Source organism: Falco peregrinus, chromosome 2 (assembly GCF_023634155.1).
Source record: "Falco peregrinus isolate bFalPer1 chromosome 2, bFalPer1.pri, whole genome shotgun sequence".
Classification (NCBI taxonomy): Eukaryota; Metazoa; Chordata; class Aves; order Falconiformes; family Falconidae; genus Falco; species Falco peregrinus.
Window position 1 is genome coordinate 46,164,152 of NC_073722.1, and position 16,852 is coordinate 46,181,003.

Below are 16,852 nucleotides of genomic sequence, written 5' to 3' on the forward strand. Positions count from 1 at the left end.
GTGGAGACTTGAAAAAGTTTTTTAAAAGCCTCTGAACTGTATCTGAATTATGAGTACTAATTCTGTTTTCTTGCACATGCCCATTTCTGCTATCCAAAGAAACAGACCTAAGCCAGAATATAGCTCCAGAAAAAAGCCTCAGCTCTGGCACATCTTCAACCCCTTAGAACTGAAGGGATCACACCCTCCTCTCGGCACAGTAATTAATTGTAACTCTTAACATTCTACTTACCCTCGTTGATACAGTCAAAGCAGGTTAAAACACTTTTCCATACACAAGATAGGCAAGGCTGCTAAACAACCAGACTTTAGTCCAAGGGGGCCCATAACAACAGCATGACACAACTAGCCTCAGAAGCTACGCCTTATCCCAAAAGGAAAAAGGTTAGTTCTCCAAAACCATACTATGACAACAGTGCTTGGCGTACATCAAGATATAGTCTGTATTAAAAACCCTTACAGCAACAAACTTTATCTGCCTACAAAAAATAAACTAAGCATTGAAGCTCAGTTGCTTACTCTACAAAAGTATGTAGAAAAACAAGTCCAGAGGAGAATATTTTTCTCTTAAATGTTTACCTCAATGCCCATCCAGTGGTCATTATGATCAGATGGTTTTAGAAGAACTATGGCTTTTCTAGTTTTATGTACTTAACAGCACTGGCATGTTTACCTCCAATGAGACACAAACCTGCTCTCAACTCTTACGCCATCTACCTCAAACAGCTAAAAGATTATACGTTAATTTTGCCAGACATAGTGCAGCAATAGCAAGAACCTTATATAGAAGTGAGACCTAATCAACATACAAAACAACTGCACAAAGAAGTGGCCATCTACAGATAATGCATCTGAGGACTGGTTAAGAAGGGGAGAAAAAAGCCCAAAAGAGTACATTGTACTAATGCACTTCGCTAGTTAACATTGAGTGGCATCAACCACATAAGGGAAGGCTGGAATATTCAGGAACTTGATTGAAATGATATCATAGGCACATTTATAGAAAAGCACAAGGTCACACTATCAAACTGCATCATGAGGAATTCATCAGTTGGAAGGGTCAGAGCAGGACATGAAAAACAAGTGACTGCAGTCACCAACACAATACAGCCGTAAAAGGAGACAGAACAAAGCAAAAGCAGACCCAAAGCAGGAAAAAATTACAGCATTTCAAGACAGGAGGTGGAGGTAGGAAAGATTCACAGAAATGTTACTTCAGAAGAGCCTGTTTTACTTAGCACAGAGAAAAGGATAATCAGCAATAACTGTTCTCTAAATGTACGTACTGTAGAGGGATCAATTGGTAATGAAGAGCTAAAGAACCAGCTCCAGAGAACACACTCACATAAGGACAAGTGATATAATCAGCCATGACTAAGTTAAAGATCCCTCTTGCAACCTCGTATTAGAAAACTGGCACAAAGAATAAGTCAACTGTGTTGGGAATGAACACTAAAATCCAGTTTCACTTAAACTCATATTAGTCGTATTTTGATGTTTCTACAGAATTTAAGCCTAACCAAGACAGTTGCAAAAAAGAAACTGGTAGGGTGGGGAGTGTTACACAAGAACAAGCTTATAATAAACCTCTGAATCTAAGTAGATCACACACAAAAAACCCACACTTTGAACACAAGTTGGTAAGTGAAGGGTGAAAGCAGCCTAGTACAAAATAAAATGTATTCCGAGAGCTCTACCTTAACTACAGTAAAGTAACAAGGAACCAACATTTAAACAGCCTTTGTGACAGACTAGCACTCCTACACAAGATTTCGTTTTAGAAAAAAGTGAACAGAAACATTTATAAAAGGAAGCTGTCCCAAGCTCTGTTGAACCGTATGGAGTACAGAAAGAGAAAACTAATAGATTAACTAGAAACTAGTGCATTTAGTCGATCCATGTAGCTTCCTAAAGGAAACAAAATGTGCACTAAACCCAGAAAATAAAAGGGGAAAAGAGGCATCACTAGTAGTCATTCACGCATACTCAACTCTGAGAAACACTCCAGAATATCTTGCTTACTAGTTTTCAGGCTTCTAGCACCTAAAATTTAAGTTTGAGAAGCAAGAATCCAGACACTACAGTCTAATATAAAAAACTTCACACCACCTGAAGCACTTGAGTATCAGTAATTCATTTACCTTAGTTGTTAGGGAATGGAGTATCACCCTATGCCTTACTCTATGTACACACAGCCTTTTCAGATAGAGGAGGGATAAAAACCAAAACAAATCAAAGTAGGCATGAATCACATTAAAGAATTTAAATATGACTGATATGAAATGAATATGTAGAAGGGGAAGAAGCCTTAATGCAGAGGGAGTTAACAAGAACATAGTTCGCTAACAGTTCAGTTGAGGTTTGTTCTTACAGATTAGAGGTTATTACAAATATGACTGTTCACTAAAAATGTATTTCAACATCCTGCCATTCCTCTTCATTTCCTTCTCTGTAATGCTCAGTTTTACAGTTTCCAAGTACAAACCTGTTACTTTACTGCTGTAACTAAAAACCACTAGTATGCATTACAAACTACATTATCACCACAAAACTGGACTTAACCCCTGCTCTGATTGGATATAGATCAAATGATCCCCCACCACTGGAGGCACAATATGAAGTTTCTTTCGTAATAAGGGAAGGTCTTCACCACAACAGAAGAAAAAAACATGTATGACAGCAGCTAAAGCAGCCAAGGAGCACTGTTTGCAGTCTTTCCCATAAGATATCAAAGCAAAAAAGGTCTTTTCAAAATAAACAGAGCAGAAATTCAAAGTGTCCCAAACCTGTCACTTGTTATGCTCTGCAAGACAATATGTTGTAGCACTAGTTTGAATCTCTTTCCTATTTAGGCCACAGTTCCTGCTACTCCCACAAGTTACTGTGGCACTCTGACTGGGACAGAGAAACACCCCACATTGCCACTCAGTTGCAGTATTGATTTTTGCATCGTGTGACTGGCAACTGCTTTCATCACTACTCAGGAGAACAAGAATCTGAACTGAAGTTATTTCACAGGTGCATGAGGAACTCCCAAGGTAGAAGGTATAGCATGTATCAGTAGACTCACACCTGAAGGAGAAACACCATTTATGCTTAAGACACTCAAAACCAAAGGCCATCTCAAGAACATCAGTCCTACAAATCGTGCTGCTCAGGAAAATAATAATTGGAACACAGGCATTAAGAACTACTCATAGCCAAAGAGCATAAACTAGCAAGGCTGCAAAGGACATTCGTTCCTTCCCCCCTCAGATGCCAGCACCCCCTCCTGAAGTACAAAAGTATGCTTTTTATAACCCAGAGCTTTAAGACATTAACTTCCAGATGTCAAACTGCTGACAGTGGGAAATAAAAAAAAAAGACACCCCTAAATTGTGTTTGGGAACAGAATTTTGGGGAAGTTTTTACCCTTTTGCTACTTCATCTGGTTGCTGACTGTGCCATACATCCTACTTTTACAACTTACATCATGGCTCCCTAAAGGTCTTTGTATTTTTCAGAATATGTGCTAAGACAGAAAAAGCCAGAACCATGTTAAGTGGATTACCATTTAATATGGTAATGTTAGAGGTTCAGAACCACAATTATTGTGGAAATAGGTTCACTGAAAGAAACAAGTACAAGCCATAACAAGTGCTGTTTCAATAAGTGATAATCACATTTGAGCCAATTTGGATACTGGAAGGATGACCCTTCTGTTACAACAGTACTGTCTGGGAGGGAATTGTGGGTGGGATTATAGTTGGACTCTATGTTAAATGTCTTTTCCAACCTAAACAGTTCTGCAGTGTTGAGGGAGTTCACATCGCTGCACAGATGCTTGACACTGAGGCCTGGCCCTCAAATATGCTATGGCTACAGTTAAGCCATCCAGCAAGTGTGAAGGTCACTAGATACCAAGCCTAACTGGTCAGGCAACGTTTCAATAATTCACATAAGGCAGTGTCTACAGTAGTCGAAGACCAGCTCAGTGCATTTCTACAGGAACTGCAGATACTACCCATCTGTTGGTCATGCCACCCCACAGAAAAGGATCGGAGAACTCAAATCTACCAGATCTTTCTGGTAGAAAGTATAGGGTATTTCTTACTCCTACAATAAAAATAGAGCAGGATTTAGCAATGCTCAAAACCAGAAGGCACAGCTGGTTTTCTAGACTGTTATTCTCTACAAGGGAATCTAAACAGGATTTTGACACCAGACCAAAGAACTCAAAAAATCCCTAAACAAAAAGCAGCAAAGGCAGAGCAGAAAAGACAACTCAAAGCAAAGCCAAAAGGGACTTAGAACAGTAATACACAAGAAGCAGAACCTGAAGAGTGGCAAGCTGTCTCAACTACTTAATTCAGCACACAACCTGGTCTCACACAGTAATATAAAAAGAATTACTCCTGCTTCCAGCATTCAGTTCTGTTGTCCTCCCTCCAAAAAGAGAGCTTAGAGCAGCAAATAGTCCACAACTTCCTTATAAAACATAAGCACATGCAGGCACACACAGATCCAGCAATGGGGAAAGAAGCTGGCAACACTCTGGGGGGAAAAAACTTTTTAGACCATGTGGAAATAGTCAGGAGACATCATGCTGGCTTGCCTATTTCCAATAAACAGACATGTAATTTGTAAGGATGCTTAACTGCCATTTGACAAAAATGTTGATTCCCAGTAGAACAATTAAATACTTTAGGTTTGTACCATGTAAGATTCATCCTAGAAGAAAAAGGCTTACGTGCCTACAGAAAGGTTCCTTTCTCAAGGCCTGTTACCGAAGGAGCTTTTCAAGTTCCATTACCTATGTTACTAAATTTTTTTTTTTTTAGAACACAGCTGGGCAGAATATCATCCAAATTCAACAGTAAGAGGCAGAGACTTGAGGCTCTCCAAACCATCAGACTAACCCCTTCAGGCAACAATGTTCAAGGTAAGAGAAACAGTAATCTGTCTCTGAAAAATAACTAGGGTAAGCGGTCTGCTGTGGTTAGAAAACCCCACAAGGCCACTTCTTGACAAACTTCAACCTGTACAACTCTGGTTTGGAACAGAGTTACCAGTTCTGTTTCAGTACAAAAAACTTAAATCTGTTCCTGACTGCAAGATCATTTACGGTGCAGAATTGGAAAAAATATTCCCCTCTAATATTACTCAACCTAAAAAGCTACTTCTAACAAATGAAGGACTTAATTAGCAATTAGAGCTGTAAGTAAAGGAGCTTCACCCTCCTAATGAAGGGGAGAATTACACAGGACCTGGATTACTTAAGCTCTGATGTCCCTGAATTGCAGACCCTAGAGAGACACCAATTCCATCCCCACTCTCCTATTTTTTTTAGGCTGTCTAGGTAAATTCATCTTATTTGTGACAGGAAGAGGTAAAAGCATCAGATTCAAGACATGCATTGTCTCCAGCAACTTGGCAAACTGCAAATTCATCTTCAGGTATTTGTACTGACACCACAATAAAACCAGTTAACTGGGCCTGTTCATTAGAACAGGATTGCGGGGGTGGGGCTGGATAAAGAAAAAGTTAAAATTCAAGCTTGGTAGAAGCTGAAGGTCTCAGCACACAGTACCTGCTGGTCCTGGCTGAAGGATCTGTCATTGATTTCAACACTTGGTCCTCCAAGTCTGAAACTATACAAGCCTCAGCTGTGCCCCAGAGCTCTTAGGAAAAGCCTTCCTGCTCTAAGACACCTATTTTGAAAGGCCTTACTTCTCAAAATATCCATTCCTTGGAGAAGTTACCAAAATTAACAGCTTTGGTGTCAAAGGATCTTCACCAGTAACATAAGACTATAGAGGAATTTTACTAGTTTTATACCAGCCGCAGAGCTACACATGAACAACATCAGATGCACTGAAATAGCATGGATTCGTTCAGAAGACCACTCATGTCCAGCAGAGCCATTAAGTGCTATGGGCAAGACTCTCCTATTTAATAGACAATGTGAGCTCTGATGATTAAGCTCCCCAGAGGCTACTCAAATGAAGCCCAATACTGCCAGCTAGAAACTTCCAGCATGCTGAAGTGATTATTTGTAATACTTCTAATTATTTTTGAGATAATTAACTTTATATAGCTTTACCTTAGTTTAGGTGACCTTAACTCTACTTCAAGTTTAAAATAATCTTTAATATATCAAGGATATTTCTCCTGCTCATTCGAAATAAAAACAAAGTTAGTGTTACATGCATGCCAATACAGGCAAAATATATCACTCTCCTCCCAAACTATAACAATGATTAAAGTGTAATCTATTAAAAGATAATCTTTACTACCCTAGAGTAACTTCACAAGGACTAAGTGAACAAAAAACCCAGCAGGTAACCCTGTGAGAGCAATTCACATTGGTTTTGTACCACAATATAAAGAGTTGGCATTTAAAGGCTTCATGTATTAGATCTAATTATGAACTGGGTGGAAAATCTTTCTTTAAGCCATCCCACTTAAAGGCAAAATACCTGTCAGATACTAAAGCTTAGCAGGAGCAGGACACATATCTGTTACACATTAGCCAACCCACAAATCTGTTACGGCTTCCTCACATGGAAAGTTCTTCAGGACTGTCATATTCTGAAGCTTGGCAGTCAGAAGATGACTCACTTGCTTTAAGACAAAACATTATTACCAAAATATATCCTTGCTTCATACAGACATTGTAATCACCATTGTATTTGAAAGAGGAAAACAAGGAAAAGGAATTCACCTTCCCTTCCTGAGTCGTCCTCATACAAAACTCAAACCACAGGGGTGGCAAGGGAAGGGGAGTGAGGAAGGGGAAAAACAAATGAAGTGGTTTCTATAACCAAAACCTCCGTAATTTCAAAGCAGACTAAAGGACTGCATAACACTAACATGCTACAGGATGATCACAGCTTCAGAGAAGATAATGCATTATCACCAATGCCTTGCACACTGGCATTTGCTTAAGAATATCATTAAAATACCAACATAAGAATTAAAGTATTTGGAGAACCCAAGCTAAAATTACACAAGATTGGAAGTGAAAAAGAATGAAGTGTTTTACAGTTAGCACATCTTCACCTACCTAAAAAAAAAGGAAAAAATTAAGGTGAGTGATGAATAAGGAACTGTAATATAGAACAAGGAAAGTAAATTTAAAATTTTTCCTGTACAACTTTTTGGAAAAAAATTAGTTCGAGTTCCCAATAAGCACCTTCTTAAACAGGGCAGGGGGGAGTCTCAATCTCAATTACATCCCAGATTCAAAGAAAATTTGGAGGAACTTGACAAGAAGTAGTTTCAGCATCTCATTTTGTCTTTGATTAAAGTTCAGGTAGTTATACAGTTGAATACAGCTGGAAAAAAGGGCATCCTTAATGTTCAAGAAATTTATATAGTAAACCAATTGCTATCAGAGATGCTTGTACTTTAAAAGAAGTTATTTTTCATAAAGGAAAAGAAATACTGAAAGCCTCAAAAACCAGGCATTCTTGCCAGTTTAATTTGTTGGACTCAACATGTATCACCAAGCAAACAGGATCTAAACTCATCAACCCACTCTGCTGCTAAAGTCTCCCACACCTTGCTTTTGCAATAACCGCACTCTTAAGTTAGCATTGTTCTGCCAGGAAACCCCTACAACTTACACTGTCAACTACATGTATTGCAAGCATAAAGGTTCACATAAGGCTGTTCAAAAGGGAAGTTAATTGCACAGGGCAGTATCTCTGATAATTAATCCACAGCACTTTTTCCCCATTTGGAACAGAGTTACATGTTACTTAAAAGCACTCAGTTAAAGCCCACAAGTTCTACATGAAAAGCTCAGACAAGCCAGTTCAGTAGCTACACACTGTAGCACCATCCGGTATCCTAAACTTCGTGAGATTCACTGTCAAATTAACTTACAACCTGACCTGCCTTTTTCACAGCCAAATTTTGGGTAGGCTCGCACAATGTTTACTTCCCTCTGAAAGAATGGTATAATCTAATATCAGTACCTTACTTCATTTTAGGAATGTAGACTCTTCTCACTTCCACAAGAATTCATCACAGCACACCAAAGAGCTAAAACCATGTTTAGCCTCTGCACCTCCCCATCAACAGTAAAAGCTCCCGACATTTGCTGCCCAACCCCTCCTATAAAGTCAGCCATGGCACAAAGATTGTCTTTAGGCTGCTATACACATTTTGCTGAAAGACTCAGGTCTTTGTACAAGAGTAATTCTGATTTTACCTGGTACAACGTCTAAACTTACAATACCCAGATTTAAAAAAATCTCAAAATTTTCAAGCACCTCCTATTAAAAACCATCTGGAAAGGGCTGGAGATAACCTTGCTTATCCAAAACAAACATCAGTTTTCAAACATTACAGTGTTAGTAAGAACTATGTAGTTAGATAAGCCTTTTAACTGATGTTAACAAAGTCACTCCTGAAATAGAAAAATTCAGAGACTTCCTACATTACTTTCACACAACAGATGTCCAGTTCATCTATTTAGGTTTAGAAGGATGGAAAAGTCATACAACGATGCCTGAAATGACAAAATCCAAACTCTTAACTGATTGTCAGATAGTAACAGAGATTTTTAACAAGGGTAAAAAGCTGTCTTCATACTTATGTGAACTACTTCTGCCATAAATGCATACTCCATAAAAGTTCAGTGTCTCTCTGAAAATACTATTGCTATCTAAGCAAGTTCCTGCTCAAGCAATGGACACAGCAAGAGACAAACACTAGATGTTACACATGATTAAGAAGTTCAGAAGAATGCTAACAAGTCCAGGTAATATCTAAGCTACATGAATTCAAATACAGGAACAAATTCCTAGCTCAACAGGCCCAACATATCGTACCCCAAGCAGAAGCACAGAGCTAGCAGAGGGAATAGCTTGCCTTCCTCAAGTCAGAAATCAGCACTGGCTTTTCCGAGTCAAGTTACTGCTGATGCCCCTTGGAGGATCTTGTTTGAGAAGAAAAACACAATTTGAACTAGACATCTCCCTGTATAACCTCCCCACACACACACGCATTGATGTATAACAGCATAGAATAAAATTATGTTGGTTTGCTTTTTTTGTTGTTTTTAAAAAAAAATATAGTTGGAGTTTAAGTCCACTTACTAATGCACACCACTGCAGATCACAGGAATACAGGCTTTTTGTTCTGATGCAATACAGGTTAAAGGAATTTTTTTTCTTTTTTAGGTTTTGAAAACAGCAGTTGATTTTTTTTAACAAGAACTTCAACACAAGCATTTTCACAAAGAGTAAACAGATGACTGAGAAGGTTCATCACTTTCACAAGGTATTAATTTTTTCATTAACCTATTTTACTGGAGTACTTTGAAGAGCTTTAAATAATTAAAGAGACATAACTTAAAGGAATAGTCTAAATGTTTGACTGGAAATGGAGATCTAGCTGAACACTTTAGCTTGTCTACTCAAGTCCCTATGGCTTCTTGCAGAACTTTCTGAGGACTTGACTATTATTTCTTATAGCAAAAACTACTGCTTGTGTAATTTCTGTAACTCATGGGAAAAAATATTCCACACAAAATCACTATCATTCCTAACATTTTCATAACACAGAAAGGAATAACCGAATACAGACTCCCAGTCCCTAGACTCCATATTTGGTATCTACTATTCCTCCTCCCACTCCTACAAAGCTGGTTTCAAATACAGACTATGCATACGTTTTCATTAACGAGAGAACCAGGAAGCTTAATTTAAAGTTTTATTTCCAGAAAATACTATCATGACAGTAGGAGAGATCCAAAAATACACGCCACTATCTTAAGTGAGTCTGAATGAGTTTTACAGCTTAAGCAAAACTGCCCTTGTTTCCCACAAAAGGCTCCTTATCTCCTAAGGATACTATATACTTTGAGGCATTTAGAAGGCTACAGTAGACCAAATAATGGAAAAATATATACTGTGGGAAGTAATCGTGCATCAGAGAATTAGATAAGATTACTTAAAACATCTTTCCTCACACATTATTTCCACAGTTCGTTTTTACAGATTGATAGTAAGTCAAATGTAAGTAGTCACTCACACAAACATCAACTCAAACTGCTGTACATTAGTTTTCATTTCATTTGAGGGTATGGGAGGCACTCACTCACACTACATAATAGATGCATACTGCTCAGCTTTGAATATGCCATTTTAATATACAATCCAAGTCAAAATACTTGGAAGTTTACCAGACATCTGTTAGCCAGGGACAGATGCAAAGTTCACGAATGTGCTGCTTCACCAATGCCAGTGGTGTTGGGACTGTCACTGGTCATCACTGATGTCTGTGCAAAAAGTCTCTCCCTTTTGTAAATACTACAGGAGAGTAGGAACCTCAAGAAACTGTTCCAAACTTCCACATACCTCTTGCTCTCCAAAAAGAGGTTCTTCCTGATCTTCGCAATCCTCGAGCTTCTAAAAATGAGTAAGTATAATAGCCTGACTAACATCTAGCAGACTGGCATTTCATTATTCAAAATTCTGCAAGCATAGAAGTAGTTTATTTTCACTCTGCTGAAGCTTACAAAACCTACAAGTATCTTATTGTATCCACTTCCACCATTCGGACATTTGTCCTCCAAATTATAAGGTTGCCCTTAAAGGAAAAAACCACTTTAGAAATACTGAAGTCTTTTGCTTCTTGTATGTAGGGGTACATTGCATAGGCAAACAGCAGAAACATTTTCCCTGAGATCCATTGCTGCCTATTTCTTCTCAGTTATAAGTTTATTTCTAGAATTACACAAAGTGGATTTAAATCACCGAGTTACTTAGCCAGACAATTTTGATACCTAGCTCCCTTCCTCTGAACAAGACCATTGGCCACTGAGCTTAAATTACTTTGTGGCTTTTCAAATACAAGTCATGTTACCTTTTGCTTTCTTTGTTTACAATGACTCACAAAAATCAGTACCATGGGAAGGAAAAAAAACCCCACCATACAGCAAGGCCCCAGAACTGTTTTTCAAAGCAAAGGTAGGCTAGGATTAGCTCTATTTTTCAAATATGAAGTTAAAAGGCTCCCCTAGGAATAAGTTTTAAATTTTCAAACATGAACCAAAGTTCTGTCCCTGGCTCAATTGCTTCATTCATGGCTAGACTGGTTTTTTTGTCCTTAATCTTACAGAAAGGGAAATTACTAGTAAACTAATGTTTCATATTTACATTTCCCACTATTTTATTGATCCCAATCAACTCCAGTCCAATCCTTCACTACATATATAGCTCAACTGTATTGTATTTTCCACTAACCATATTCCAAAAGCCAAAGGCATCAAGGGCACCCTGAAGCAGAAGAAATCCCTATACAGTGCAAGGACATTTACCAGTCATTTTAACTGAGAAGCAGCAGTCTATGCACATCAATGCATCACTGAACTGCAGTGTTATCCACAGGTAGAAAAAAACCCAGACCTATATTCTGACCAAGAGATACTGCAATACATCTTCTTGCAAGAGTACCACAAGAGCTTAAGTGATTAAGACTTGCAAATGTATTAAGTATCTTCCTGAAGTCGCACTACACAACTTTAGCGTGGCAGGCAGAGAACAGCCTTCGCTGACTTAACCGTATCCACAAACTGAAAATATATCTACCCCAAATAACCTGCTTGTTCCCCTTTTGAGAAGGGGCTGTAAGAGACAAGCTCTACATAAGCATCTCAAACTATTTAAAGCGACATCCTTACTATGTAGAGAACACAGTTTGAATGAACTTCATAAGCCAGTATTTAACCTACTTTAGCCAGTCCAGACTTGACTCACAGGTTACTCTGCTAGCATTGTAAGGGACTCTTAATATCACATCTTTATCTTGCACATGCTATAACAGCAGCCTGGGAGAAAGCCTAACGCAAGTGAGCAGCTACTTCACTACACTACTCATATGATACTGTCTTTTCTATGTCCATACTAGAGTTCTACTTACAGCACTGACACTGCTTGTACAGCTTGGGAACATTAATCCATTTTGTTGCAGCATAATCAAAGTGAACATGTCTACTGTAACTATGCCTAACAAGGCATACCTGGAAACTTTCCAGACAACGATTCAAAAATCATCAAGGAAAATATTTCAGACCTTATTTTGCTTAAACTTTGTGAGACTACAGCATGGCTAATTCATTTACCTGTCTGCATACTGACCATTACAGTGACCTCAAAGAGCATCAAAACAAAATGAATGCCTAGTGGTTCTCAAATAGCAACCACAAGTTTTGTTACTCTGGTTTAGGTACTTGAATAAGATAATTAGTATCCCATCTCACCCTTGTATTTATTCACATTGGCTTCTGCAAACTGGCCCACAGAGCAAAATCAGAGTAAGCAGGTGCACAGATTCCACAGAAAAGATCAGGAGCTACTAAAAGTCTCTGTAGGAAAAGCAGCAGTCATCTGACCTAAGTTCAGTCACAGCACCCCGATCTGTTCTGCCCTTCATAAAATACCACCTCATCACACCCTTCAGGGAAATTATCCACTCCCACCGTTCATCACTACTGCGTGTACAATTTCAAGCTGCTGTCAAAATCACCATCAACTAGTCCCTCTGTGCACCCTCATACCCAAGTAATACTTGTCTTGCTACTTTGGCCAGAGTTGACAAGTCTTTATGACTCAGACACTGCCTTTTGTGAGAAGCCTTCCTTGCTATACAGATCCACAAAGCTACTACATCGCTGTGACCTGAAATAAAGTCAATAATCATAAAGCAGATACAATTAAAGATCAATTTGCTTTAAGGATCAAAGCTATCCAAGTGTTTTGCTGATTCAAGACCTTACACTCCAAGAAAGGAAGTATTCAGGTGTTTGGAAAAGGTGACTATGAAATGTTTGCAAAAATTAAAATTGTTGTGGAATATTCTGAAGATCCAAGAAAAAGGGTTAAAAAAACCAGTTATCAACAGAACATAGATCTAATGGGAGCTGTCAAAGTTCCAACCATTGATGCACACTTTGAAGCCCCCAAGATGCACACTGGCATAAGCCAGGCCATCATGCTAGAGGAAGTATCACATTGCACATCCATTGTTCCTGTATGCCTCAAAGCAGCTGTTCTCCAGCAGGCAGGGCGCCAGGCTAGAGAGTTTCCCCTGACCTGCTGTGGCACTTGGGATCTCTCTCAGTACTAGGAAAATCCACTGGTGTAAAATCCACACAACTTTAAAGCATTTCTAAGGTGGCAGAAGCACCCTGTGCTAGGAAATCACAACTTCAGTCCCCGAGTATCTTCACTGTTTAGAGACCCTTAAAACTCTTCATTGTGTTGTCTTATCTAGTGTAATATTAACACATGAGATGCCATGGCACTGAATAGTTAAAACTACTCCTTGCTTGGATAAAGCCAGCTATTTTGTATTAACTATTTAAACAGACCAAAGACCACTTCAGAGAACATGTTAAAGTTTGGGGCTTTTATAAGATTTTTTTTTTTTTTGCAACCCCACAACCACAGCCATTGTGAGGGGAGTAGCAAAGAATGTTAAACACCAGAAAGACTTCAAACTACAGTGTGGCATTTGATCTGAAACAGAATTAAATATCACTGTCACAATAAAACCTGCTTATACACTGAAAGACATGTGCAACCTCCTGACTGTTCTTGTCACACCTCAGGATTGACTGACATAATTCATGAAGCAGAACATCTGAAAGCCTACAGTTTCCTCTTCAGTAAAGAAACATTTCTATCCTGCTAGTGCATGCAGTTACCAGTCTAAATGCCACCTTTACTTTTCTGCAGCAGCTCTGTGATAGAGTTTATTAGCTGCAGAAGAACACAAGTCCAAAGAGGCTCTTTGCCATGTACAGTCATCTTGAAATGGCACGGTGATCAGATGACTGCTGCAGTCAAGGAAGACTGACACTCCTCACCAGAGCCAGCTTCATATTTGGGGGATTGCGAACAAATACTAAGTAGGCATAGATACTGTGTTCTGCTGTTCCATAACTCATACAGCTATTCTTGCATACATAGCTGAGCAGGGAAAGTAATTTTGAATCCTTAGGGGCTGAAAACAGCTATCATATTTTGTTACCTTTTCCTACAGTCTTATCCACTTGTTTTTACAGCTGTCTTCATGTTCTGTAAGTTCTGAAGTTTCACAAGTTTGTATTTTCAGCTTCAAGTCCAGAAAAAGATGCTTCTGAATTTAGCACTATGAGAGCACTAAACACTGGTGTACAGCAGTCCGCCTGATCATTTCAATCTATTTCTATATACGTGAATTACTCATTTTACTGAATATTAATGTAATGTTCTCAGTAAGAATTGAAGATCTGGCACATTCTTTTCCAAGAGGGCATGAAGTCTAAGACAGGAAGTACAGTGAAGTAAAGTGTGAAGGTCTATGGAAGAAGAAAAACAAATCCAAGTAAACAAAAAAAACAGTTTATGGTGTTAAGAGCTGCCCAATTTCTTTCCTTCTTTAATATTTTAACTTGTGCCTTATTTAAGAGGCAACAGTGGAAGGAGCAAGCGATAAGCAAGTAGAGAAACTAAGGATAGAATGTAAGGCTTGATTAATAATCTGAATTTACTCACCTATGAACTCTAAGCATAAAAAGCAACAAACAACAGGAACTTTGCTTTTCTAGCACTTATATTTAGCAAATCAGCAGGGACCGAAGCAGCAATCACCAAGTACATTTTCCAGAACTCAGACAGCAAAAAAAACAGTTCACTAATGCAAAAAACACAACCCCAAAACCAAACCAAAAATCACTTTTCATACCCTTCTTCCTGTGAAGCTTCACCCAACCACAGCTATTCAAGATTTTAATTCAGATACAACAGCACTTGCTTCAGGTTAAAGTAAATAAACCTTTTAGTTCTGATAAATAGACCTGGGAGAATTCCTAGCTGAGAAACCTTGAGCAGCTTCAGCAGGTGTTTCAGTGCTAGCCTCCGAGGGCTTCAGTGCATTGGCAGAAATGGCTGCAGACCCAAAACTCCCCTCTTCACACAGCTGTGGCTCCACTATTAATATATACCACCCCAATAAGCAGAATAAACTCTCCCTCTGCAGCACCTTCAGTTCTATTATAACATGGGTCAAATATGACTTAAGATCTCCACAAGCAATACTAATAATCTAATTACTGACCTGGTTTTGAGCACTATTTGACAAGTTCGGCTTCTTCAGAAAATTTGAAGACATCAAAATATTTGCACTACAGTTTAGAACAAAAAATCCTTAAAAGCATTTGTTTTCAACATAGGTCTTTCATAAACTGACTTTGAAGTGCATTTGGAATTGCAGAAAAAGCATTTCTGGAAACAATAAGGAGCCATCAAAATACAGGAAAGAGGCCTTACTGGACTTCTCCTTAATGTAGTCCTGATCTTCACTGAGCTATATGCAGATATTGGACACATCCACATCTCCTTGTATGACACTTCAAAACAAGTCTTCTGTAGTATTAGCTTATAATGTTTCATACAGCAGTATTTTGTTTTAAGTTGAGAGAAAAACGTTTAAGACCACAATGTAAGTTTCAAAGCATATATATCTGCCAGGATTTGGGGCATGGGGAAAAGGTGAGCTATGAAAAAACGCAAGATTTCTGACAATGTAATGGGTAAGCAAGCTGTCATTCTAAAAACCCAACATTTCTTGAAAACTTTATTTTTACTTCAAATGTTTTCAGTACTTAGTTTTTAAACAGATGTTTTCATTAAAGTTTAGCATGTTTGGAAACTGATGTACTTTCAAACTCTACTTTGTGCCTTTGATTAAATACACAGTAGTATCTTTATAGCAAGACTCTACTGAAACAGCTGGGAAAAAACCTATCAGGCCTTGACACTCTAGAATGAACTTTGTTGCATCAACTACTCTGCTTATGACATCATTTCCAAATAGGTCTTGCAGGATAAAGCGATCATAACTGGCTGAATATTAGTCACACGTACTCTTCAGCAGCAAAACTAAATAGCCGAAAAAACATCCTGCAGATGGGGACTATATCTTGTTTTCTCCGTACACACTATTACATGCATTATTTAGAAGATATAACATCTGAGCAACCAAAACTATTCTGCAAGTCTGAAATACCGCATCTCACCTCTAGAGCTTGAAGGCAGCAAACAGCAAGACCAGCCAAAAACCAAGCAGGTTTACATTTTTGCATTCAGTTTAAATACAGAAACCTGCATTAGACCACACAGGCAGTTGAAAGAAAAATCCACTAATATTTTTGGAGTAGCTTAGCAAACTAATCTCAGCTGTGATTAACACAGAAACTGGTAAAGATCTGATTAGCTAACTAGTAAACTTGCTTCTCAATCAAAACTCAGAATAGCATTTAGTCATCCCTAGAACAGAACTGGTTACCGACCTTGCCAATAAGCAAACAGATCATTCTGTAATTACCTGACCCACAGCTTCATCAAAAGCGCCATATTTTTAAAGAAAATCCTTTAAGCTAAGTTGTCTCAAAAGTATAAAAGAAGGACAGATGCCATCATGCAGACTTGTAGCCTAGTAAAGTGGACATAATTTAGTTAACTCTGTGAATACCCCACAGTAAACAGTTCAGTTCCAGTATCTTACTAGTATTTTTCCTACACATTTTTATGTAAAGTCTACTAATACCAAAGTACAACAGACATGACATTTTAGCCAGCACCCTATCCTATTCAGCTTTTCTTTGGCACAGTGCATGAAATGCAGGGACACTGGTGCAGAACTATTCCCCTCCCTTATATTTTTGTTGCTACTTCTGCAAACTGCCTCCTCCCCATTACTCTTAAAAGATCTACTCACATAAACCTCCTGAGTCTGGTACCTACTGAAAGGTTATATTCTCATAAGCAGAAAGTGTTCTCTGACCATAACATATCACTCAAATTTTACATCTACA

At 38.4% G+C, this 16,852-nt stretch overlaps 1 protein-coding gene across 1 annotated transcript in view; it reads right to left on the bottom strand.

Moving 5' to 3' along the window:
* FAM53A (family with sequence similarity 53 member A) overlaps positions 1–16,852 on the bottom strand; it is a 74,022-nt gene that overhangs the window by 21,611 nt on the left and 35,559 nt on the right. The gene's annotated exons all lie outside the window — the stretch shown is intronic.